The 26,112-nt window shown below is 37.3% G+C and overlaps 1 protein-coding gene across 1 annotated transcript in view; it reads left to right on the top strand.

The window, feature by feature from the left end:
• Nucleotides 1-26,112, top strand: part of LOC135701495 (fibrous sheath CABYR-binding protein-like) — a 292,932-nt gene that overhangs the window by 32,021 nt on the left and 234,799 nt on the right. The window contains exon 2 of the mRNA XM_065222303.1: nucleotides 11,525-11,540. The gene's annotated coding sequence lies outside the window, so the exon portion shown is untranslated. The remainder of the gene's footprint in view (nucleotides 1-11,524; nucleotides 11,541-26,112) is intronic.

The raw sequence follows: 26,112 nt of genomic DNA, 5'->3' as shown, positions 1-26,112 counted from the left end.
ATTGCGGGAGCACAAAAGTTCCAGAAATTTTGAAAAACTTCTCAAGCTTCACAGAAGGACAATGGTGCTCAGAAACATTTCGAGAATTTATAATAAATTATAATAAAATTCAACGGGCTTTTAAATGTTGCATGGAATTTGACTCCAGATTCCAGTATAATAGTTTTTTAAGTCCAGAACTGGAAATATGATGTTCCAAAACAAAAACAAAAAACATTTCAAGTCTCTGTTTTTTATTTATTTGTTACTGGAGATTAATCCACTGTGGATCGATATACACATAAAGTTCATTCATATAAATTCATTCTTTTATCGAAAATTATTAAATTCTCTGAGACTTCCAGGTATTTTAAGGAAAGGTTTTACTAAGGAAAGGAGATACTAATTGGATAAGACTAAAACATCAAACATTTATTTGGTGTACCATCATAACGACTACATTTCTTCTCTTAGGTCACTTTTAGTCACTATTGTTTCAACTATAAGTCACTGATGAAACATAATGTGAAATTTTTGGTAGCGAGCCCATACAGCACCGCATTTTCGCCCGTTCAGGCGAAATTATATAGGTAAACTGGCAACATTATGTCTTCGGTTGCTTGTATTCGGGTTTTTTCGTCATCATCATCATTTGCTCCCATCATCATTTGTTTAGATCAGTGAGTCATTATCAGTAGCTCGAAGTGAATAAACCTAAACTAAATTAAACTAAAGATTTCTGCGGTGAAATAAAATGTGAATAAAAATGAATGTAAAATTAGCAAAGTGAGACACCAAGTAGGAGTAAGTTTTGAACAGTCACTATTTGGTTACTTTTTTCTTCAACATGGTCACTAAAATCAATATTTTTGACAGCAGTAATCGCTACCAGTCCTGAAATTGCTGCTCTCGTCAGAATTCTTTAAACAAAATTTTACAGTTTTCTTCATATTACCGAAAATAAGTGCTCTTAAAGTTTACATTTTAAGTCTACAGTTTGTAAAATTAACAAAGAATCAACTGTTGATAAACATTATTGAACAGCATTTCAACGAAGTGGCACTGTAGTTGAAACCCCTTAGTTCAATGTGCATGTGCAACGTGCAATTTAATAAATTTCGATCGGGATGCGCAACAATTAAATCGACATCCACCGCCACCATGCCGTCACATGATGCCTGATAGCGCACATCCTCTCTATTAATTCTACTGAATCATCCCATATAATAGCCTTGGCGGACGATGCCCCGGCAATGTATCATTTCTGTTTATAATGATAAAAAATGTTTTTCGTTAACAATGAAATTTATTCGATCATTCAATTCGCACGCCGCTCGAGCGTGGCTTGTCATCATCATCAGAAGAAACAAGAATGTGTCATCTGTTCCGTTCAGCGTTGCCAAATGTAGTCGGTCGTTAGAACGTTGTCAACACGCGCTTATTCTGGCTACACGGACCGCGTTCGATTCTATCAATTATTGCATTATTAAATTCCGTTCCGAGGCACTTTCACACAATGAAATATGATGGATTCTCGTGTTCCTCGCATGGAGGACAATACTGTGTTCTTTTTTTATTATAATAACAGTCAGGGGTTTTCTCCAATCGATGTTCCCAGTTTGCGCGAGCGTGAACTTTCCATGAGGGCCATCATTCATTCTATTGACAACGAACTCAAAACAATTTCAGTCCACTTCACACTGAGAGAATGTACTTCTGTGCGATAAGGGTTCATCGTCGTGCATCTATCGGTGAAAGAGAAAGTATTCCTATCGAAATTTCACACAGTTATTTATAGCGGCAACCGACAGCAAAGCGCGCGTCCGCAGGCCATTCTCCATTCTAATCTTAATTCAATTATTAATCGTTTAGTAATTTACTTCAATTGAGACTCGGCTATCTCTGACAGGAAGCTGGCCGGTCGTATAGTGTGGCGGCGGCGGCAACTTGATGCCTCTAAATTGGGAAAGAATGCGGCGGAGAAATGTGTTAATTCTTGAGATGTTTTATAAGCTGATAAAAGATGATATTCAAATGGGAGCGGCGAAGTCACATTCAGGCAAAAGACGTTGGAGTCTCTTTTTGTTCGACTGGGTTTTTACGTGGTTTTATTAAAATAATGGTTGTTTTCAAATTGTTGAATATACTTGTTTAAAAAGTGACGTGGTGCTTCCTTAAATTTAAACAAATGTTTAACGTTTGTTTACGTCTGATGAAGCTCCTAATTTGGACCCCCTCCCCTTGTAGCGAATTTTTCTACATGACTGGTCACCCTAAAATGAAACGTCATTTATGCATCTTCCCTAATGCCTGACGTTTTGTGAGGTAGCCTAGAAGCCCTATCGGAAAAGATTGCACCACAGCCCTATCCATAAAGGCAACATTTAGAACATTACACAGTAACAAAGTAGCAAAACAAAATAATAATAAACTAACTAACAAATCAATTCAAGATGAAGCACCTTCTGGTTGAACACTTACCCTGTACTACCAATTATAAACCATAGATAAAGAAGATTTTACTACTAGATAGCATAAAGCAAATGTCTTTGAAATTATCCATACACTGCAAAATAAGTGTATTTCAAACAACTTTACAGCGCCATCTGGTGAGATAGAGACTGCTGGATCGATTCCTCATCGAATTTGATCTCTCGTCTGACATATAAACAAAACAGTTTGAAGGTCAAGAGACCTTGTATTATTCTCTACTTCTCGGGTCAAAAAATATCAGAAACCTTGTGCTAAAATTATAATTTTTACGAATCTACTCCTAAAGCCTTACGGATTAAACCTTAAGTTAACCTTCAGTAATCTCCAACTCGAACTGTTAGTCAGAGGACTTACCTCAGAGATCTTCTGAGCCAACAGCCAACTCAAGATGACTTTAGGGTTAACTTTAAGGTTCTTACGGGCTAGACGGAGCAGGCAAAGATCTACTTTTTTTTCCTTGATTCGTTTTTCGTCGATCTTGTTTTCCGTGCTGAGCAAAAATGCTACCGACGCCAGGGAGGCAGCTCCCATACGTGGACCCTACCTATCGACCCATCAACTCATAACAGAGATGTTATGTCTCAGAACATCTCGGCGGCGCCGACTGGGATTGAACCCAGGCCTCCTGGGGTGAGAATGTTTTTAAATGTTCCACTGTTGAAAAATCCGTGCAAAGCGAAAATAAGGTAAAGCCAATCAAGGATCTTCTTGTTCCAAAAACTGGATCACTTACCCTATTAGAAATTTATCAAATTTAAAAAATGCATAAATTAAAAAAAATCTGTTTCTTTTTCTTCTAAATCTAAGATCAGGAATATTTTTATAAGTCACAAATCTCAAAAAAATGTCATCAAAAAGTATAAGCAAATACCAAAGCCTCAGAATCATGGACATTTTCATAAATTATTGTTTAAAGATCTCTGTCAATACAGATCACAATGCTGTTGATTTTTGTTTAAGCAAGAATCACCAAGAATGGTGTCAAGTTCAAGATTTCTAGAGAAATTCCTTAATTTAATCGCTCATTCTAAAAATCGGTATAATGACCCATGACTGTTACTTTTAAAATTGTGGCGCTTTGAAATCACGCCTTCCTTCGGATGGGAAGTAAAGCCGTTGGTCCCCGGTTCATGAGTTGATGGGTCGATAGGTAGGGTCCAGGTGTGGGAGCTGCCTTCCTGGCGCGTCGGTAGCATTGGTGCCCAGCACGGAAAACAAGATCGACGGAAAACAATCCAATGGAAAAAAAAAAGAAATCACAAAAGGACTCGAGCTTTAAACAGTACTAAAATTGATACTGAGTATCTCGAAAATAACGTGATATTGCAATCATTTCAACACTTTCGTTTTGTGCTAAATATTAACAACCTGGAAATGTTTAAGATTTGAACCGGAAAAACTGGAGAAATACCGGAAATTTCAAAATGAAGATTTACTGGCAACCCTGGAATTTCAAAGAAATGTCGAGAGTATTGAATCAAGGATGGAAATTAAAATAATAAGGAATTTATATATTTTATATTCCATGATTTATTTATTTTAGTGTTCTGCAGAGAATGGATCACATAATTCAAGCAGTTTATTATGACGTTTCGTATCACTCGAACTTTTCTATGGAACAATATCTTGATTTTTTTTCTTCTATAGCCTAGAAAAAATGCGGTGTTATTTATGCTAAGCTCCCTACGAATTCGCAAATCGGTTTATTTTTTGTATTTTTTGATTTGGTTGAAAATTTGGGAAAACGTTCCTTATGACCGACAATGCCATTTTGTATCTTCATCCAGCCTTATTTTTGAAAAGGCATATAGAAAAATATCAAGCTTATCTTCAGAAAATTTTTACTCGAAAACTGTTTGTCCGATCGGGCAATATTACAGGTAATAGATGATACTATTTGAAAAAAAATATATGCACTCTAAAAAAATTTACCCAACTTTATAATAAACAATAATAATAAACAAATAAAGTCTTAAAAACAATTTTTCTCAAAAATTGATTTTTTGTATTTTATTATTTGGTGATATGTATTAGGGAACAAAAATGCCATTTATTGCATTATAGGTCAAGATGGAGAAATGATGGACAAAAAAGTTCTGATATTTTTTTAAACTCAGGTTTTTGGAAAAATATCCAAAACTTGGTCCAATTACTGTTTCGACTTTATATAATGAAAGTACACCAGATTTACAATAAAAAAGCACCTAGGTAAAATTTTGCTAAGTCGCACCGTTTTCGAGATGTAGTGGTTTGAAAGTAGATATTTTTAAAATGTTGGTAGTTTTTGGCCAATTTTAAATATATTTCGCGGTTCTCCAGCACCGAAAATATTTTTTTTCCGAAAGATCAGAAAATTTTACAATGCATACAGCTAGTCTAGCTAGAGAACGTGAACATCCAATAAAAAATTCAAGGGAACTATAGGATTGAACTCAGAACGGAAACGAGGATCAGCTGACTCAATTTTCTTTTGTTATGCAACTACTGAAGAATATGAAACTCATAAGGACGAGCTTAACGAACAATACTCAAGGGTTATAACCATTCAAGGAACTCAAAAATACCACTCATTTATTCCTATTTCTGAAAGACACTTTTCAAACAGTAATAATGAATAGAAAATTGTTGATATTACTAAGAATTATGTATGTATTTTTATTACAACTATATCAATCTAACAATGTAAAAATAAATGAAATAATTCCCGAAATATCGCAATTATAAGTTCTTTGCATATGCTAACGAGCGAAATATGTATTTGCAAGTTCTAGAACAATTTGTATTGTCTCTTTTTCTTAAAATCGCTGGTAGAACGATGTCCCAGAACTACTCGACAGTATGATTAATTTTTTTTAACTGTTTTAAGGGAATTCCAGAGAGAATCTCAAATTTATTTTAGAGAAATTTTGAAAAACATTCTATGATAGGAAATTATTCTGAAGGATTTTTTAAAGGGCATTCCAAACAAGTCCTGTGAAGATTTCTGAGCGAATTTTCGTAACAACATTGTCATAGACAAGTATTGGAGATTTCGGACCCAGAAACAAATCCAAGATCCAGGAAAGATTCTGCTGTAGGGGAAAGTGGGGTAAGATGACAATATTTTGATCAAAAAATTATTCTTTCTATTAGCTTTCAGAAGCTTCAAGGATTGGGCTATAATCATATGCTTGAAGAACAATTACACAAAAGTGTTAAACTGCGAAAATATGTCCAAACGAAAACTTTGAATATTCTTATAATAATTTCTATTCAAGAGGCAAGATGGTCTATCCTATGGGCCACAGCAATTGTAGCGAGAGGGACGACTCTATCTACGATGCAAAAAAGATTCTGTTTTGCTGTGGCTAGCTGCGCGCACGCTGAGTAGATAGAAAGAAGATTGATGACGATTCTGAAGATTTCCTGCAAAAAGATGATGAGCGATGCAAGTAGATGCGACCAGTCTTGAAAGCGGTCACGGTAGTCGACACATTTTCTGTGATAATTGACTGCCTTTGCCTCCGACGCTTGCAAAGCAAGCTATCATAGTACAGTACCAAACTAAAATGTCGTATGACAGGCTCTGTCATACGACACTGTCGCCGAAGACCGTCACGAATGTATGTATTTTAGTTTTTTCTCATAATAAGAGCTGCTGATGGTGTGCTTGTGTGAATTCTGAAAATAGCAAGCAATGATGTCCTAGTAATAATATTTCTGATCAGAAATGGTTTGATTTACACCAAATTGAGGAATTACAACGAAATCACACATGTCATATGATAGCTATTTTGATAATTTTCTTTTAGCTCGAATGTTATTCTACCGCTCGTGTTGTGTGAGAGAGACGACGGTAGAGCATGAGTGTTCGAATACAAACAGACTGTCGCGCACGACAACGAAGCGAGTGTAGTAAAAAACGTCAACTGTTTCAACCCCTGGATGCAACAAATGAAAGAAGATTTTTCGAAGATTGATTCGCTAGTGTGAAATTTTTTGAGCATCTTAACTTGAGAATAAGATGTGTCACCCCCCTCGAATTGTAGCCATAAATAATATTTCTGTCGAAAATTAGATAACTACAATGAAAATAAAATTTCGTTTATACAACGAAATCGCTCGTTTTTTCTACGAATTTATTCGTTGTTTTCTGCAATGAAATGGATTAGTACATTGTATGAAGCTAGTTTCGTTAGAACTGCCACACTCGCTATCGCTACTCCCAACCAGCCACAAGTGTTGGTTGTGGAGACCGAAAAATGTGGAATGTGTTAGTGAGGATGGGTAAAAATAACTTCATCATTGGAAGAGATAAACATGACAAAAACAAAATAAAAAAGGGTTCAGACCAGACTCGTATCATGAACCTTGCGATAGTCAGATCTGTGCCTTATCAAATAAGAGCCAGGAAATATGCTGCTGTATTGTAATGACCTATTTAACCTCGTGATCTGTTCGGTTCAATGGCATTCAAATTATGCTTAATTTAAATGTACAGGGTGCGTGACGAATTTTTGCAGTAAATTTCAAATAGTAATTTCTCATGCTTGTGCATCATGATTTAGATATATTTGGCAGCACTGGATAGCTTATACTGTTAGGTGTAAGATTTAAACAAACAATGTTGAGTAAACGTAAAGATGTCGAAACAAGAAAGCAATCTGTCAGCCGTTGTCGCTTTGTTGCGCGCCGGAGTATGCATGAAAGAAATAATTCGGTCGGTAAATGTGTCTGAAAGAACAGTGTATAATATTAAAAAGGCTTGGGAAAGTGATAAGACAGAACCTGCTCATACTGCTAATAAAGCACAGAAATGGCTTACGGAAAATATTTCGTAAATTTGGGAGGAAGAAATTTGGCCCCCAAGCAGTCCCGATATCAATCCGTTGGATTATTTTGTATAGGGCGTCGTCCAACGGGATACCAATAGAACCCCTCACACCACACTTAAGTCGCTAAAAGCTAAAATCAAGGCAGTGATGACATCTATGGATCGAAACATTTTAAAACGTGCATACTGCAGTTTCCGGAAGCGTCTAACTACAGTCGTCGAAAGGGAAGGCAATTTTTTTTTAATAAATTTACTTACAACTTCCATATGTTGCGGAAGAAAATAAATCGCACAAAATTCATTGCTAGAATAACTAACTGGTGTATTTTTTTCTCAAATATGCCATTTACTGCAAAAATTCGTCACGCACCCTGTATATCGCCAAACCGGGAAAATTTCCAAAATTCCGGGAAATTGCTAATCTAGATTTGCTGGTGTGGAGTTGTTCTAGGATCTACCTAAATCTTAGGCTTTTTCAAGAATATCCTATACCAAGTAGCGTCGCGTTACCTCACTTTTTACATGTGCACCAACTTTAAAAATGCGAAATTTAGCAATATTTATATTCAAATAGATTGCAGAATGCACAGAGTCTTCTAGTATTATTGATATTTTTTCAATTGTAAGCACTATTTTGCAGTGGCGTCTACCTGTGAACCAACTCTCAAAACAAAAACAATTATCCCAATGTTGCTTGCAATGGAAGATTAAGTGTATTTTTCAACCGATTCGAGTATGAATATGGCATTAAATCTGGTTTTGAAAGTTGATGCACAGGTGAATAGTGAGGTTACGCGACGCCACTGCTATTTTGAGATTTGTTATCGTTTTGAGAGTTAGGGCACGAGTAGATTGAGGTTGAGGCGACGCCACTGCCTATACGCCTTAGAATCTCAGAATTGTATCAACAAATTATTCCCAAAAGGTTCGATTATAGGATTTTTTTCCTTGATTAGTTTTTCGTCGATTATGTTTTCCGTGCTGAGTACCAATGCTACCGACGCAACGGAGGCAGCTCTCACACCTGGACACTATCTATCGACCCATCAACTCTCATGGACCGGGAACTAACGGCTCTACTTCCCTTGCGAAGGAAGTCGTGATCAGAGATTTAATGCCTCAGAAAATCCTGACGGTGCCGACTGAACTCAGGCCATTTGGAGTGAGAGGCAATCACGCTTACCACTACACCACCAGCGCCGGTCGATTATAAGAAGATTTGACTGTGATGAGTTTCGTATTTTTTTGGTTTGGCTCTGCTTTCGTTAATAGTGAAAACTCAAAAATTTTCTTTTTCCAACGTTTCGATCCTTGAAAAAGGCCCAATTAGAACCGAAACGTTGGAAAGCGAAAACATATCGACAGTGATCATAATGTCGCAAACGTAAACAATAGCTTCTTTTGAAAATTTCTATTCATGTAAACTACCACTTCTATCGGATAGGTGATCTCTCAATCCACACAATCATCGTTGTGGTTTACTTGGGCGAGTTTTCAACATTGGTCTTGTTCACTATTTAAGACTGCAGAGCCAAAGCAGAAGAACAAAATGATAGATAATTGTCCACCCGCTTTCATACAAATACATATTAAGTAGAAGCAGTCATGATAACACCTCCCTAGTATCCGTTTCTCGTAACCGGCATTGAATTTAATTAAAACAATAGTTCCAGCACTTCAGCAGTGACTGCAAGTGGAGCCCTTATGGGTTGTTACCCTTACTGTTTGTTGAGTGCAAAAAAAGGGTTTGTATCTGCCAAGAGCATACACGTTTAATACGGGATAACACTGTGCTGGTGGGCAAAGCCGTACGGTGGGACACGTACTCTTCGAAGTGTGGACAACCGTTTTCTCTTTGTTTTAGATGTTACGGTTCCATATGGAAATCTCAAATGGACGTTGGCTAAAATGTAATCTCCTACGTAACGGAAAGGAAGGCCCCTGATTGGATTGCATTTTACTGTTCTCACTGATCTACTCAAAGAAGAAGGGTTCAGTAGGGTAGGGAACTACTTCGGCCCAATCGTCCATGTTGGACCTATAGAGCAAAAAATATCAAATATATCCATGATTTCGACGTAAACGAGTCAATTATATATTTGGAACGATACATTAAATCAAAAGTTACCAAACAAAATCTATAAGAACGCAAAGAATTACTTTTACACCCATTTTCAACTTCATCCCTACGCCAAAGTGAATTCAATTGTGTTTCAATGTAATAGGACGGAATCAGAATTCGTTGGCCGAGTTTGGAATCAAGAAAGCGAGTTAGTTTTTTGTTAATATTTTAACAATTTGTGACTCTTTATGAAATCCTAAAGGAAAATAATTTTGGAAGACATCTGTAGTAAAAACATTCCATTTTGTGTAAAAGTCCACTCGAAACAGAGAGCCTAATTGCGGGTTTTGCTTAGTAGGCCCAACATTCGATCTATGCCCTATGAATTTATGCGTTTTTTACAATCGATAAAGCATGTCCGATTGGATATCCTTAGATCTCCCGCCATGGAGAACGGACATATTTTTCAATCCTAGCCTGCCATCGCTAGATCTAAATCTCGATGACAGCAACCAAGGTGGATTCAACAGTCCAATTTCTCGTTCTTTCTCCCATGCATGTATACATGTTTATAGGATGATTACCTCCATTCAGCACGGAGATGGAGGAGAACCACGCGCGCAACACGTCAGAGTGGCACCAAAAAAGGCGTATATTTATATGTTATTACCGGGTTGATTATATGCCATTGATGGCCTCTGTTTATAGCACAGTCGGTTTTCGGGGTCGTAATACACAACATAGCATGTCACACGGGTGTTGTCGCTCCGCCGCGCCGGTTGGTGAGGTGCCTTAGTAATGTGTTATCGTAGATTGGATGTGTAACGGATCAATGGCGCCTCTGAACAGAGAGAGAAAGAGCCCGTACGAAGTGTGGCAATGTTTTAACCACGACCAACATGAGAATTTCGTGATGTCATGCGGCTTCTGGTTGGTTTCAATTTTCTCCAGACTTCAACTTGGCTTTGCTCATTGCTTTACATCGATGGTCCTTTCGTGATACCCATCAGACCTACGGAACGGTGTTAGCGTGTGACTCGGTCGTCCGGATGAAAGGAACATATACTGAAAGTTTTTGCTTCCTAGGAAAATCCTAGACTTATGGTTCCGTACAACCGCCATCGTCAGAAGGGTGTACTTGTTGCTCGTAATCACCGAGCAATGGTGCCATTCGATGGCGCCGTCGAGGAAGAGTTTGGCTGGTTTGTAGCTGCTGACTAGTCTGTTGATTAGTTTCAAGTTCATTCTGTGGCGAACTTTGTCACGACCTGTAAAATTAAGATTTAATTACATGTGATAACGATCAGACTTGGTTGTGATCAAGTTTTACGGTTCATTGTTGCTACGGGAATTCTAAGGAAAACTTGTATAAATACTCTTGAGCATACAAGCGTTTCGCGAAAACATCATAATCTAATTATAACTAAAATATGAGTTATAACGGCGGATACTAATAAGCTGAAAAAAAAACAAGTTATCCGACATGGCATCCGAATCCCCGATAATTGTAAAAAAAAAAATCTAATGATGACTCATCACCGAGCTCAAACGTGCACATTGTATACAATCAAAAGTTAAAAAACGTCAATAAGTTGAAAAAAGAAGAAGAATAAACACTCTCACTGAACGAAAAGTCCAAAAGTCGAAACTACCAGCAAAAAAACGCCCTTTAAATAAAACAAAAATCCAAACCAAAGGCTGTCGGCAACGACTTCCCGTCCCTTTTTGCGATCCCTCCCTGTGCGTGTTTATTTGTGGGCACACGACTACGTACGAAACATGTCATGCAAATTACGTATACTCGGGGAACGGCTCAGACGACGAAGGAGATTTATTGCGGTTCACCGTTGCATTTTGGCCATATGTCCCACGCAAAAGAGTGCAGGAATAAAAATTCGGTAACCGAATCCGCATTTTTGTTTTTATTGTTTTCCGTTTGCGGGTTATGGATTTCGAATTCTTCTTTGTTTATGCATTTTGCTGCATTTCACTTGCACTGCCGCGTGCGCGGTACTCGTAAGGGGGCAATAGAAGGTGTCGTTTCAATAAGTGACTTTTACCTATTACGGGGTGACCCCTTTTTTTTTGGCGAACCGAAGTTATTCGATTCGTCACTGTTTTGGGATTTATGAGTTGTACTAATATTGTGTTTCATGTTTCTTGTTTTTTCTTTGCAGGATTGACATCCAGAAGGTAGGTCCAGATTATGATGCCAGCAGGTTGAGAAGCACTTGTCAATTTGACAAGCAACCAAGTAGCAATATTTTGTAATATCGCAACGAAAATGTTCCCCTTCACTCATGTTGAAAAAGTTGTGTAATTGGGATCATACCCAGGCCCCATCATAATAAGGAGTTTCATACTCATTTTACTTGCTTATTAAGTATTTTGCGAAACTTGTCGTCCTGGGTTCCCCTTCGTCGTCGGTGCCGGGTTTAAATGGTTACAACAAGAAATCTATAATAAGTGGTGTGATGTGATATGAGATGCTCGGTGGCCTTAGAGCGACCGTTTTTGTTTACTGAGTAGCACATCATGTGTTCAATCTTGGGCCCTTTCACATTCAAATTTCGTTAGTCGCTTTCTATTTTAACTTCCAACCCATCACTTTAATTCAGCGTACCGTTTGTCAAAGCAAACCTTGCTGCAACTCCGATCTTTTTATCCAACATTTCTGGTGGAATTGCAGAGGATTTCCGGGCTTAAAATAAAGGCAGTATCACTTCAACACATTCCTACCTGGCTACGGATGCGGCCGCCGCTGGTATTGCCTGTTACAAAGTTTGAGATCCCCAGTTTTTACATATTAAGGATGTATGCTAGTCCCTGTGTTAAGGAACTGTTCTTTCACAACAACTGACATATACCTAGCCTTATTCTTACTCTCGATCATCAGCTAAGGTGTTTGAAATGTATGTCTTTTTTGCTAGGAAAATCACTAAAAAAATAAGAGTTTAACTAACTAAAAATCCAGAAATGTCCTAAAATTGCAGGATGGACTGAACCGGAAAAACCGGGAATCGAACACAACCGAAAAATAACAGGATTTTTGGTTTGATTATTATTTTTGTCTATGTACATACAGTCAACTCGATGGGTTCAGCGGTCCCTTAATTTTTCCATGCATCATACTCTCCATAAGTCGATATTTTCACAAGCCTCCTTTGGTCGATGTTCTATGTACTGTTATTTGGATTATATCCCTCGATATATGTCAAGGGCAGAGCTTCTAAATTATGTGATTTTGATCCTAACATCAAAGGGACAATGCAACTTATATAGATTTGAAAATATCATCAAATAGGGTTTTGATCTAATTTCCGTCCTACTAAGCACAACCCGCACTTTACCTCCCTTTTCTGAACGAGTTTAAACAAAAAATGTAATATTTCTGTCAAATATGACTTGCAAATTTATTCACCTTTCCATACGTACCGTTGGATTTGATAAAGAGTCACAAATTGTTGAGATATTGTCTAAAATGTAGCACTGCTTCTTGATTCTAAATTCGTTCTACGAGTTTCAATTCCGTCCTAACGCATTGAAACGCCATTAGATTTTCTTCGTCCTACGGATAAACGTAGAAAAAGGGGATTCGCTAGGAGCGCTTCTTTTGTTTTGAGAACAATGAGCGTAAATATTCATGCAATGCGCTCTAACAGGATTTATGTTGTAGCTACCCGAGCAAAGTTAGAGATCAAATTGAAATCAGAATTTGCTGTTATGATGTAACTTATTTTGAATACTCCATTTGATCTCATTTTGGTTGACTTAATGGTTAACACAGCAAAAATGAGAGCAAAATTTTACACTGTTGAATCAAACGGAAAACTAATTCTGCTTTCAATGAAATCAATTTGATTACTGATTTTGAATTCATAATGTTTGACTTAATACGGGCCTGTCGTAAATGGTTAGCATCCATGCTTCTCACGCTGAAAGATTTGAGCTCAAATATCACCTCGGGCTAGTCACAAATGACCTAAAATGTGTTAAACAAAACAAGTAAACAATATTCGTTAGTTCAACGACAGATGAACTTAAATCAAATTTTAAACAAGAAATTAACAGCAGAACTTCAAGTTAAGTTGCTTTGATTTAAAAAGTCTTGACTGCATAATAAAAGCACAATATGATAGCAGACTTCTGTCGCGACAATTGAAATCAAAATGAGTTTTCATTATGATAGGAACTGCAAACTTTAATATCGATTTGCTTTCATTTTGTTAACCGACTTTGCTCGGGTAATGAGCTAGCGCATCGGAACAAACCTATTATTGATTTGTGCACGTTGAAATCATTGATATTATTGATCTTTTCTGATAGAACGGAAATGGGCGATTACGACGAAGTAGCGCTCTACCCTACTTCTAAATATCATCAACAATATTTAAGTATTTTTCTACGGAGTCAAGAAAATTAAAATATCAAAAAATATTTTGATATATTCAACCTTCAACCAAGTGGTATAATAAAAGATAGTCATGTTGAGGACCTATCGGCCACATCAGGACATGTTTGTTATGCCATCCGGGAAATGGTCCGTACCTTTAATTCTTGCCAAATTCTATCATAAGGCAAATCAACCGGTTTTATTGAGGGTTCAAAAACTTTCTAGGTGCTGTTCATAAACCAGGGTGTCTACAACTTTGAAAAACCTGAAAAATCGGAAATTATCAGAGAAGTTTATTTTACTTGAAAAAACCTGGAATTCTGAGGGCATTTGGAAATTCTCGTAAAAATACGTACGTCCATGAATTTAAAATAATACAACCAACTTTATCAGCTGCGCGGGTGGTGTAGTGGTAAGCGTGATTACCTCTCACCTCTCACCCTAGCAGTCCTGACTTCAATCCCAGTCGGCGCCGCCGAGATGTTCTGAGGCATAACAACTCTCACGCCTGACCTCTGATATAAGGGAAGTAAAGCCGTTGGTCCCCGGTTCATGAGTTGATAGGTCGATAGGTAGGGTTCAGGTGTGGGAGCTGCCTCCCTGGCATCGGTAGTATGAGCACCAATGCACGAAAAACAAGATCGATGGAAAAGAAATCAAGGAAAAAAAAACAAATTTATATCCTTCGTTATTCGTTTCTACTCATTGAACATAATAATTCTGGAGTGGATTTACCTTCAATTCATTCAATACATTCTGAAACGTTTATTTTTTTTTCGGGGTTCTTTTTTTATAAAACCCTAGCCCTAATAAAATCAGACTTGAAGAAATTTTCTAAAATCTGGAATGAAAATAAATACGCATCGAATATTTTCAACGACCCCAGTTTTTTTTTTAATAATGGAAAATTTCACACCTTATGGACTAATAAATGGATTTGATAAGAATTTCCAAGGAACTTGGAATTAAGAGGAGAATTCCAAGTGAAGAATTGTTAGGAAAACTTGGAGTGATATTTGACGATTCCTTTTTCCTTTAATCTTAGATTTGTTGAAATTCAGATTCCAGGTGAAACGTAGGGAGAAGTAGAATTCCAAGAGAATCATGAGTAGGATTCAAAATTTAAGTATCAATTCGAATCGTCTTCCGGTATTTGACAAAGTTGTTGAGCATGTAATTTCCTATAAGAATATTGGATTTGGTGATGTTTGCAACGCCACCTACTGGCAACATTTAAAAAATTATTTTCCAAAATTGGTTTTTAAACATAATTTCAAATTTTGGGGGTATTAGAACGATTTATAACTAATTAGAACTAATTATTAGAACTAATAAATAACCTACAGTAGGTCACTTGAAAAGTTCATTCATTTTGTTTGTAACCCTGTGTAGACAACAAGTTAACAGCATTCAATCTGATTGGTCTAGATGATAATTTCAAAAAGCCTTATTGACTGATTCTGTACACATTTTTTTTCGTAATTACTTAGCTGCAAACACAATCCCTGTTATCTTTGACGTTTTGGGTGCCAGATAGTAACTTCTTTTATCAAACTTTGTTACGAAAATAGTACGAAATTCGTTTGAATCGCCGTTCTCAAGAAACAATTTGAGTTTTATGTGGGTTCTTTAGACTATGATTTAGACTTGTAAAATGCTTTAAAACCTCGATAAAACTACCTAATTGGACAATTTTATAGGTTCCGCAGTATACTCAGGGTGTATTTAGAGGAAGGTTAACAATCCTCAAATGCAAGTCTATTTAGTTTTATTGGCGAGTCAAGAGAACTCAATGGAAAAGTCAAAAGCATTAGACGAATTTGGAGTATGATCCAGGGTGTCGACTACCTGGAAAAACCTGGAAAGTCAGGGAATGTCAGGGAATGCTATTTATGATCTGGAAAGTCAGGGAATATCAGGGATTTTTAGTGTAGGTCAGGGAAAAAAATTATGTTTATCACATTGCAAAAAATCATATGTGGAACTCATAAAAACAATATTTGAAATTTTATCAGTGCATGACGTCAATGTTTTTGGGAAGATCCCGGGCATCAGATCTACTCGCTGCGTTTATGGATGCCCTTGCCGGTTGCTGCAAGTATCCATGGATGGGCCCAATGTGAATTGAAGCTAGAGGTAAAAAAGGTGGCGAGAAGCTGATAGATCTGGGATGTTATGGGCTGTTTATTTTGCATAATGCATTCAAGGATAGTGTTCGCAGTATCAGTTAGGATGTTGTCCAATATTTGCGTGGTATCTACAATATCTTCAAAGATGTACCAGCAAGACGAGAGTTTATCACGATGTATTCTGGATCTACCATATTCCCGTTAAAGTTTTGCGGTCACCGATGGTTGGAAAATAGTGCTGCTGTTCAGAGGCAGGGCTGGTAGCGAGTCACTTTTTAGTGACTTGGTCACTTTTTTCAAGTCAGTTACTAAAAAGTCTCTTTTTTAAGGCCAAGTCACTAAAGTCACTTTTTCTTGTAATAAGTAACTATTTTCAACTTTTTAAGCGTAAATTTATTTCAAGATTGATTATTCTTTACGTTGTGACGTTTAATCGTCTTTCTCTATGCATGGATGTCTATTCATTTTTCTGGATAAAATTATCTCAGTTTTCCAAGTAAGTATGTCCAAAGTCTAAAACTATTGCATGTCTTGAAGTTTCGTATTCCATGTACAAATTCAAGCTTCGAGAACATCAAGACAGATCAGAGAATCAAAGGGTCGTTCAAATAATTTCAAGGAAATATTAGAAACCTTAAAAAAGTTTCGAGAAGCTCAGTGAATTTCCGAAAACTTCAGCAAAGCTCCGAGTGAATTCCTGGAAATTTTATGAACATCCGGAAAACGTGAGAATATTTTAAGGGTGTTATATCATAGAGATTCAAGAACTTAAAAAATGTGAAAATTTAGCTTATTTGGTTAGAGAACATAAACGAAGTTCCATTAAAAAAAGGCGAGAACTTTGAGCAAGCAGCGATATATTCTAGAAATTCCAGAGAACTAAATTTAGATATTTCTAGATAGTTTAATGATATTCAGCGAAGTTCAGAGTACTTCGAGGATGATAAGATAGCTTCAGAATAATCCCATTAACTTCAGCAAATTTGCAGCAACTTACAAGGAGTTCCGTGGAATTATAGGGTATTCCAAGAATTCTATGATTGATCCTAAAACGTCAGAAGCGTCAGGGAATTATGAATAAGTATCAGAAAATTTGCTAGATTATTAAACAAATTTAGAGAACTTCGGGTAAGCAAAGATAAGTTCAGGGAAAAGCGAGTGTTAATAATGGTTATAATACTTAAGGAGCATTGTGGAAACTACAAGGCAAATAAATTCATTTCAGTAAAATTGCGGGTTCTTAAAAAAATACTGATAAATTCAGGGTAGTCTAGATAACTTTAAAGAAATTCAGTAATCGTTTAGACACCAAGAAAGTCTAGACTATTGAAGAAGTTTTAAATTAGTATCGATAATTTAAGGGAAGTTTTATGAACTTCAGAGAAATCTTGAGAACTTCAGTGAAAATCATAGAAATATATTAATTGTTTCGTTCTAATTCCATGAAAATTTCGGGAGTACAAAAGTTCCATAAATCTAGAAAAATTTCGGAAACGTTACAGAAAGACAGTGGTCTTCAGAAACCAAAAAAAAAAAATATTTATTTTTTTTATTTATTTCTTACTGAAGATTAATCCACTGTGAATCTTAAAAGTTCAAAGTGTGAATGAAAATATTGAGAAAAAAATAAATGGTTGTATTTTAAAATTCATTATTTTCTTTAAATTTTCCTTAGTAAGATTTTTTTTAAATTCTTTGAGACTTCCAGGTATTTTAGGGAAACAAAAAGTTTCTTGAAGATTCCCGTTTTTCCAGATTTTTGAAATTAATAGACACCGTGACTAATACTGTGGGTTTGGTTATAAAGTTTCTATTGAATATGTTGCTTTAAAGGTTCATATCGTACATAAGTGTTTATGAGATAATAATTTAATAAGTCTAAAACATCAAACATTTATTTGATGTACCTTCTCTTAGGTCACTTTTTAGTCACTATTTTTACAACTTTAAGTCACTATTTGGTCACTTATTTATTCAACATGGTCACTAAAATCAGCAGTGATCGCTACCAGCCCTGCAGAGGGCAATCAAAATTACTCCGCAAATACGAAAATTTATTCTAGGCGTCCAAAAAGACAAAACGTCAGCTCCTACCAAGATGTTAAAAAAGGTTTGAATGACTCGCTGCTGATGGCTAATAGTAAGTTCAGATGACAGATTTATAACATGTTATAGCACTATCTTGATGGTGGTTTCTGTGTTGCAATTATTTGACAACCGTTATAACATGTTATAACTCTGTAGTTGTCTGAACGTGGTATTAAGCTAGCTTTCTTCAAATCAGTTGGTGTCGAAGTTGAGCCATTTCAATGCGAATTTCAGACGGACAACCCTATGGTGTCTTTTTTGTGCAACGCAATGTCTCAAATGGTTAGAGGCATTATGGAAAGCAAGGTGGCTACATATAGGTGTTCTAATGTGTCAAATTCGTGATCCAGCCATGTTGGAATTTTGTATGGGACAGCGACCGAGTTTGTTTACAATTTGCACTAAAACCGCATTTTTCCCCCCCGCGACCTCTTCGCCTATATAGTGACAAAGCTGTATCACCATTTATATACCCACCATGATGGAAAGGTTCATTAATATTGATCATCTGAACAATATTGCACAGGTAAATGCGCATTTGATCAATAAGATCGCAAAAAGGAACGACTGAACGTTTTTTGGCACAGGTTATTGGTCGGCGTATTCAGAACTATTGTTGGTTGTGAAAATGATTTGCTGCTTATCGCATGGCAACGCCAATGCAGAGAGAGGTTTTTCGGTAAATGCAGAATGTCTTTTTGAAAACATGAGGGAAGAGTCAAGGCCCAAGCGCAATGACAGCGTAAGCCTATTTGTCGGATTGAAAACTAGTTAGAATCAAATCGATTGCGGTTAGGCAACTTGATGTCATTTGTGACAATTGTCAAACTTTCCGTTTCCGTTCCGCTTCCGCCCACATTGCGTTTGGGTCTTCAGTCGTAGCGCGACGTCAGATCTATGATGGTGTTACTCATGCAGGCGGGTTGGAAAACTTACAAATTTTGAATAAACTTATTCAGTGAGTTCGAAAAATCGCATTCGCTTTCCATGTAGACAAGGATCGTCGTATGAATGAAGCTCTCGATTCCAAAAACTCAAGATGCTTAAAAAGAAACCGAGAGTTTGCAGGAGAAAATTGTTCTGCTCAAATGATAAACATTTTTAAAAGTAATCCGAAAATGAAAATAAACACATATTCAACTTGCAATTTCTCGTTGTAATGTGAACTCACTGAGAAAATAAAATGTTAATGATAATTAAACTTAAATTATTTTGCCATGTCTGTGGTTGTCATATGGAGTTCCAGAGAGTACGAAACTGACTAATGCATGATCAGTGCATCCTCATGTTCGGTTGCCAATGCAAGAATAATCACTGCTCTGCTATTTTACAATAATTTATATGTTAAGAGAAAGGATCGTCTACGGGTTTATTTTTATTTGGCTGTGAAATTATGAACAGAAATTGAGAGCTTGGTGACATTGATTAAATATTCCTATTATTACTTAGTAATGAATAGTGAGCCTAGTTGTGAGCAGTAGTTATTCATTATTATATTATAATATATATTTATAGCCCTATAGGCCTATTCACATCCTTCGTAGGTAGTCGGTCATATGTTCTTTAAAAATTGTATTAGTATCAAGTTCTGTAGTACGTGCCATGAGTATGCTATTCTTGATATCTTCGAAAACTTACCCTGCTTCTCATTTTAAACTAACCTTAATTTACACTACGGTATAATAAAGCACATCTCGTTGTAGCTTCTTAGGTTAAAATAACGAAGTTTTGATGACTGGAATATTTCTGAAAACCGACTGGAAAGTCAGGGAAAGTCAGGGAATTTTATTTTCGACTTTGAGTCGACACCCTGTATGATCCGAGATTTAAAAATCGTGGAGAATTTTAAAGAGTAAGTCCAAAAGATTCTAGAGCAATACGGAATGACTTTCAAGGAATGCTAAGAAGATCTGTGTCCAAAAACTCCTTGGTTGAGGACAGTTGGCTCAATGAACGAGCCTAATAACATCAAAGGTGCGCATATCCAGCTTAATTAGAAGGAACTTCCAAAGTACTCAAATGGCTTATCTTCTCGGAGCTTCCTGTGTCCTTCTACGACATACTGAGAGAACTTCAATATTAGTTAAGTTTTTTTCAAAGAGGTGGTTGACAAAAACGGAATATTTCTATATTACTCGTAGAATTTGAAACAAATTCTACTCAATTTTAGTTTTAATTTTGCAATTTCCATTCATTAGTTGAGCTTTAAAAAAAAAACAAGTTTTCAAAAGAAACCATCAGTAGAAAATGGTGGCTACTTTCCAAGATAACAAGCTTACAGCTTTCTCCTCCCAGCGAGAATTGGAACTGAGAAAGACCTCGATCGAACTCATTTTCCCTGGCACAATGAACGATGAAGATAAATCTTCTGTAACACCTACGCACAGACGGTCGCCTTCGTCTGCGATATGCAACCTTAGCCACTAAAGACAGAGACAGAGAGTATGAAGCGAACAGTGCGTTGGTGGTGGCTACCATTATCCTACATCAAATAAGACGACGACCAACGTCCTTTATCGTCAGACGGAGTGAACATTCAGGCTAACCCAACTTGCAAGCGAATCGATATCGTTGATTAGAAGCAAATTTCGGTAGAGTTGCAATGAGACTTCAATCCTACGTACTGAAACCGAACACCTGCCATGGAATCTAGCTTCTCTAGAGCTAGTAGCAACGTCAAATATGCAACCATACGAACAGAGAAAGAGCAACAATAGTCGTAGATATATTCGTATGTGGTAGATTACCATCTACTTCAACACAACAACGGAAGAGAAGCCAAAGAATCGAGATGGATGATTAATATTCCAAGTGCATTGCTCGCCACACCCGGCCGAAAACGCGACTTGCTACTCTCGAAGAATATTACACCTTTCCTTTCCCGCCACCTCGATTCACACCACACCTGATGCGAAATGATACCTTAAGATCCTGTCACATTTTGTCCTACTACCCCCACCACAATGGGCGGCGGTGCGCAGTTCATAGGCTTCAGCCACCACCACACAGTGATATGTAGAAACGGCTACCAGCAAGTCGTTGTCGGTTTTGCATTTGCATCAACAGACGATACACGCTTCATCCACAGCACATCGCTGCACGGTCGGTCGCTTTGTTTGGCTTTGAAATCACTGCTGCCTCCGTCCGGGAGGAGAAGAAGTGTCATTAAACTCCGCTTTGTACAAAAAGGCTAAGATGTGCAAATATCTGCCTACTTCTCCGGCGGCTGACACACAAATCATCGATCTACCAGAAGCGACGAACTGCTCCCTGCTGCCCTCACCACACCTCCTCCAATCAATGGCCCATTCCGAATAAGGACATCTTGTCTTTGTTTATCTATCTACGGTGCCAAGCCTGTTTGGCTGCACGTTTCGCTCTTTCTCTCGCTGTTGCTGTTGCTACTGCTGCTTTGTGTCATACTAACTTATTTACAATCGATTGCCTGGAGCGGATGCACGAATGTCATCGAGCACCGATTTGAAGCCCCGATGATGCACCTTACCATAGCTAGGGTGGAAATTGATTTGTGAATAAGGTTACCGGCAGGCCTCGTTTTCTTTTAAAAAAAGGGCAGTGATTGAAGCGGTAAATCCTTGTCCTAAGTGATGTATTCTTTATTGTAATTATGAAGTCATGATGTCATACAAATTTGAGCACAAGGCAAGATTACATCTTAGGGACAGAATTTCGAACTTTCTAAGCCAGTTTTCAGCTAATCAAAAATAGATACCTAACCATCATTTATCAAATGAAGAACTATACAATTCCAAAAATTATTCCGACCGATGATTTTGTTCGCACGAAAAATCATCGGCTCCATCGAATCAAAGCATCCAAAATTGTTTATGTTTATGAATCAAGTTAATGTGCCTGTTTGTCGTACCAGTTAAGCGGTGGGCATAAACAACACCGAACACCATACTGCGAAGCTTATCTAAGCAGCACTATTGAATCGGTTCTAAGAAATTTCGATATCTCGAACGACTCAACAGAGCAACATCAACGTGTGTGGTGATAACAGAACACATAGGGGAAATGGCTCTAATATTGGCCTATGGATCTAAGATTGGGGCCATCGCTAAAAATCTGCTATTTATCAATTTTTCCTAGATGAACGCGTCATTAGGACGGTACTAATGGATATTTTTGGTAGCTATTGAAAATTTAGTCGATTGCTGAATTTATGTATGGGCCCAAATTAGGGGCATTTAGGCCGACATTACATCCATTTCCCCTGCCTAACTATTTCGTAAACAACCACTGTGCGGCAATTTCCATCTAGTAATTTCCGTTATTTGTTACAACTTTGACCATAACCTACAAAGTACCCAGAACACAGTTGGAAACGAAAAAGTTACTCTCTTCTGTTGGGTATTCGTTAGGATTTATGTATGATTCAAGTGAAATAGCATCACGCACGGCAGTTTTTCGTCAGTTCTTAGTCTCCTTCGGAGATTACGGGGGAGGCCCATAATCTCCTATATAAGGAAGACAGAGCTCTCGCTTCGGTCGTTATTTGCTGGGGGCTATTAAATGCAACCCGGAAAAATGAGAAAATGGAAAGAACAATAGCTTTTAGCCGGCCTCTAACGAAATAGGTGACCGGCGGTAGGTCGTAAAAAAATTTCGGTGACCTTGGGGTGCTTTTTTTTTTGGGAGTCTCTCGGACCAAGAACCGGGAAAGAGGTGTACCCGCCGTGAGTGCGATGGGACCAAGATAAATGGGTAATTAATTAAACTCACGTATAGACGCAGCCGCTTTGGGAGTTTGCGTTCCGTTCCGTTTCGATAGGCTGTGGAGTTTTACGAGGTGTGCCGTGAAGGAATGTTTGCAACTGGGTGGTTTGAAGCGGTTTTGAAAAGTTTACTTCAAGCTGATCCCTCGGAAAAGTTTTCCACTTAGTAAGAAGTTTTATTTTGATGTGATACTTGGAAAAAATACCGATTTTGTTTGACTGACCCGATACCATGTACAGTTCCGATTCAAATTTCGGACGATTCAAATTTCGGACACTTTCATTTTTAATTAAATATTACATCCAGTTAGAAACAAAGTAATAATGTTAGATGATCGTGGAGGGCACTAGTCAAAAAAATTTAAAATTTACAAGACATGTGGATCATATTCGACCGAGATAATCAACTTTTAAAAGTGTCCGAAATTCGAGTTTAAGTGTCCGAAATTTGAATCGGCACGGTAGGAAAAACTGCTGCTTGTAATTCGAAAATATGTACCGAAATTCGCACGCCTCATACACCAATCTAATTCTGATTCCGATAAATTTTTTAGGTATGTGAATTTCGCTCACCGAGACTGAAAAGTTCCCCGAGCAAAGTTATAGATCAAATTGAAATCAGAATTTGCTGTTATGATGTAACTTATTTTGAATACTCCATTTGATCTCATTTTGGTTGACTTAACGGTTAACACAGTAAAAATGAGAGCAACATTTTACACTGTTGAATCAAACGGAAAACTAATTCTGCTTTCAATGAAATCAATTTGATTACTTATTTTGCATTCATAATGTTTGACTGAATACGGGCCTGTCGTAAATGGTTAGCATCCATGCTTCTCACGCTGAAAGATTTGAGCTCAAATGTCACCTCGGGCTAGTCACGAATGACCTAAAATGACCTAAATTTTAAACAAGAAATTAACAGAAGAACTTCAAGTTAAGTTGCTTTGATTTAAAAAGTCTTGACTGCATAATGAAAGCACAATATGATATCAGACTTCTGTCGCGACAATTGAAATCAAAATGAGTTTTCATTATGATAGGAACTGCAAACTTTAATATCGATTTGCTTTCATTTTGTTAACCGACTTTGCTCGGGTCGTTACTCATGTCGTCTTCATGTCTGTTATGTTTAATTTTTTTTGTCAAAATTGACGCTGAATTTTTCTAAGTTTGTGGGTTTGCAACAGGGTTCGTTTTGGTAAACGGTACTGCTCGATTGTAACAATAGGTAGCGATGTGATGCAACTCTATAATGTGAAGGAGCCTGGGGTTGAACCCACGATCTTCTGCTCAGTAAGCAACAACGATCATCAGTAGGCCCCCGATCCCCTTATATCACAACACACCGTTCATTATCAAGTTGTTGATATTATTACACCTTTAACGCAACTGTTACGCTAAACACAACGAGCAGGCGATTTGACCCTGTTTGTTAATGTAGTAGCTTGGGACTGAATCTACGATCTTTTTTCAGTAAACAATACACGATCGCTCTAAGGCCACAGAGTCCCTGATATCACTACAATATCATGGTGTTGCTATCACTGTTAAAACCCGGCAACGATGACTGTTATCCACGGTCAGGTCTTAATTATTTTTGTACCGGACAAAACTATCGTGTTTTTTTTTTGTCCGACAAAGTTACATAAACTGTGACTTTTCAGGATGCGCTGATGATACATCAACTGTTTAAGATGTATCGGTATGTTTTTTTTTTTTTCTTCGATTTGTTTTCCGTCGATCTTGTTTTCCGTGCTGAGCACCAATGCTACCGACACCAGGAAGGCAGCTCCCACACCTGGACCCTACCTATCGACCCATCAACTCACGAACCAGGGACCAACGGCTTTACTTCCCTTCCGAAGGAAGGCGTGATCAGAGATGCTATGCCTCAGAACATCCCGGCGGCGCCGACTGGGATTGAACCCAGGCCTGCTGGGGTGAGAGGCAATCACGCTTACCACTACACCACCGGCGCCGCTAACGGTATGGTTTTGTTCTTGATTGGCTGAGAATGCCTAAGGTTTGATCAATTTTAGTAAAACGCTGCCCTTCTCGAAAGTTAAATGTTAAATTTTTGTACTAAAATGTGATGTTATTCAATTTAAAAGCTTCAGCATTTTTTATGCGAAATCTAGCGTTATTTATGCCAAATCTAGCGTTAATTTTTTGTGCGCTATGTCTCGCATAAATTTACATGAATTTTTCGAACGGTGTGGAAAACTGCTTGAATTTTTTATCAAGTATCGAATTGTTTTGCTCTCAGTTGAATCTCACCAAAAACTCTCAATGCTCTGAATGAAATTGCATTAAAGGGACAAAAGTTCAAAAGGTCATCATCAAAAGCTACAAGCGTAAGAAATCAACTTGGTGTCCATTAGACGTTTTGTCCGTCCGAAATTTTGACCTTCTAGCTAGCTTTCATCCGACCTTTTATCTACAGCATTATTTATATTAAAATTCAATCCACCGGCGCCCAAAGTAAAACTGTTTCTTTTCTTACATACATACATCTATGTATATTAGGGTGGGCCAAGTTTATATGGTGGATCACAACCCTATGCTCCCCACTACTCTTTCGATGCGTATTGAGGTTGCCAACAACTGTGCAAAATTTGAGCAGATTTAATTATGATCTGGATTTGCAGTGGAATTTTAGATTTTCTATGGGAAAATGTATGGAAAATGACACTGAAACAGGGTGAACTGGGAAAAGCCAAGAATTCGAAGTCACCGGAAATAATCCGGGAAAAAGACAAGAACTTCAATGACAAATCGAAAAAAAAAATATTCTTCGTTCTCTCATCGGAAATGGAAACCAATTCAAGAATAGACCAATTTACAAATTACAGTTACTTCAAAGAATCTTACGATTTTTTTCAAAGAAATTTTGAGAAGATTTTAGAATGAATTCTAAAGATAACACCAAGGTATTTCAGAGAAAATGTTCTAGTGAGTTTTGGGATGAGCTCTAATAGAGTTTTGACTAGAATTCCAAGTTAATTATGTGAGTTCAGCTCTGTAAAAAAATCCATGGTTATTGTGACGAGGATTTCAGAAACCGGGAAAAATACCAAAGAAATCGTATATCGCACAACCCGGAAAATTTCCAAAATTCCTGGAAAAAATCGGGAAATTGCTAATCGGGATTTGCTGATCACCATGCACTGAACTTTTCATTTGCTTGCCAAATATTTAAAAATTTTAATTTGCGGTCTTCGACTAAGTTGTTCGGCATAGTATTCCCAATCTATGTGCGAGATTAAGATTGAGCATTTATTTAATTTTGAACAAGCAAATGAATAGTTTAGTGTCATATTCCATACATTTGTCCATACAAAATTTAAATTTATCCTGGAAATTTTGCATAGTTGTTGGAGACCTCAATGCGCATAGAAAAGAACAGTATG

The sequence above is a fragment of the Ochlerotatus camptorhynchus genome, unplaced genomic scaffold (assembly GCF_037179485.1).
Source record: "Ochlerotatus camptorhynchus isolate MF236.1 unplaced genomic scaffold, CSIRO-AGI_Acam_v1.1 ptg000165l, whole genome shotgun sequence".
NCBI lineage: Eukaryota > Metazoa > Arthropoda > Insecta > Diptera > Culicidae > Ochlerotatus > Ochlerotatus camptorhynchus.
The sequence above is the reverse complement of the archived record's forward strand: the minus strand, read 5'-3'. Positions and strand labels throughout refer to the sequence as shown.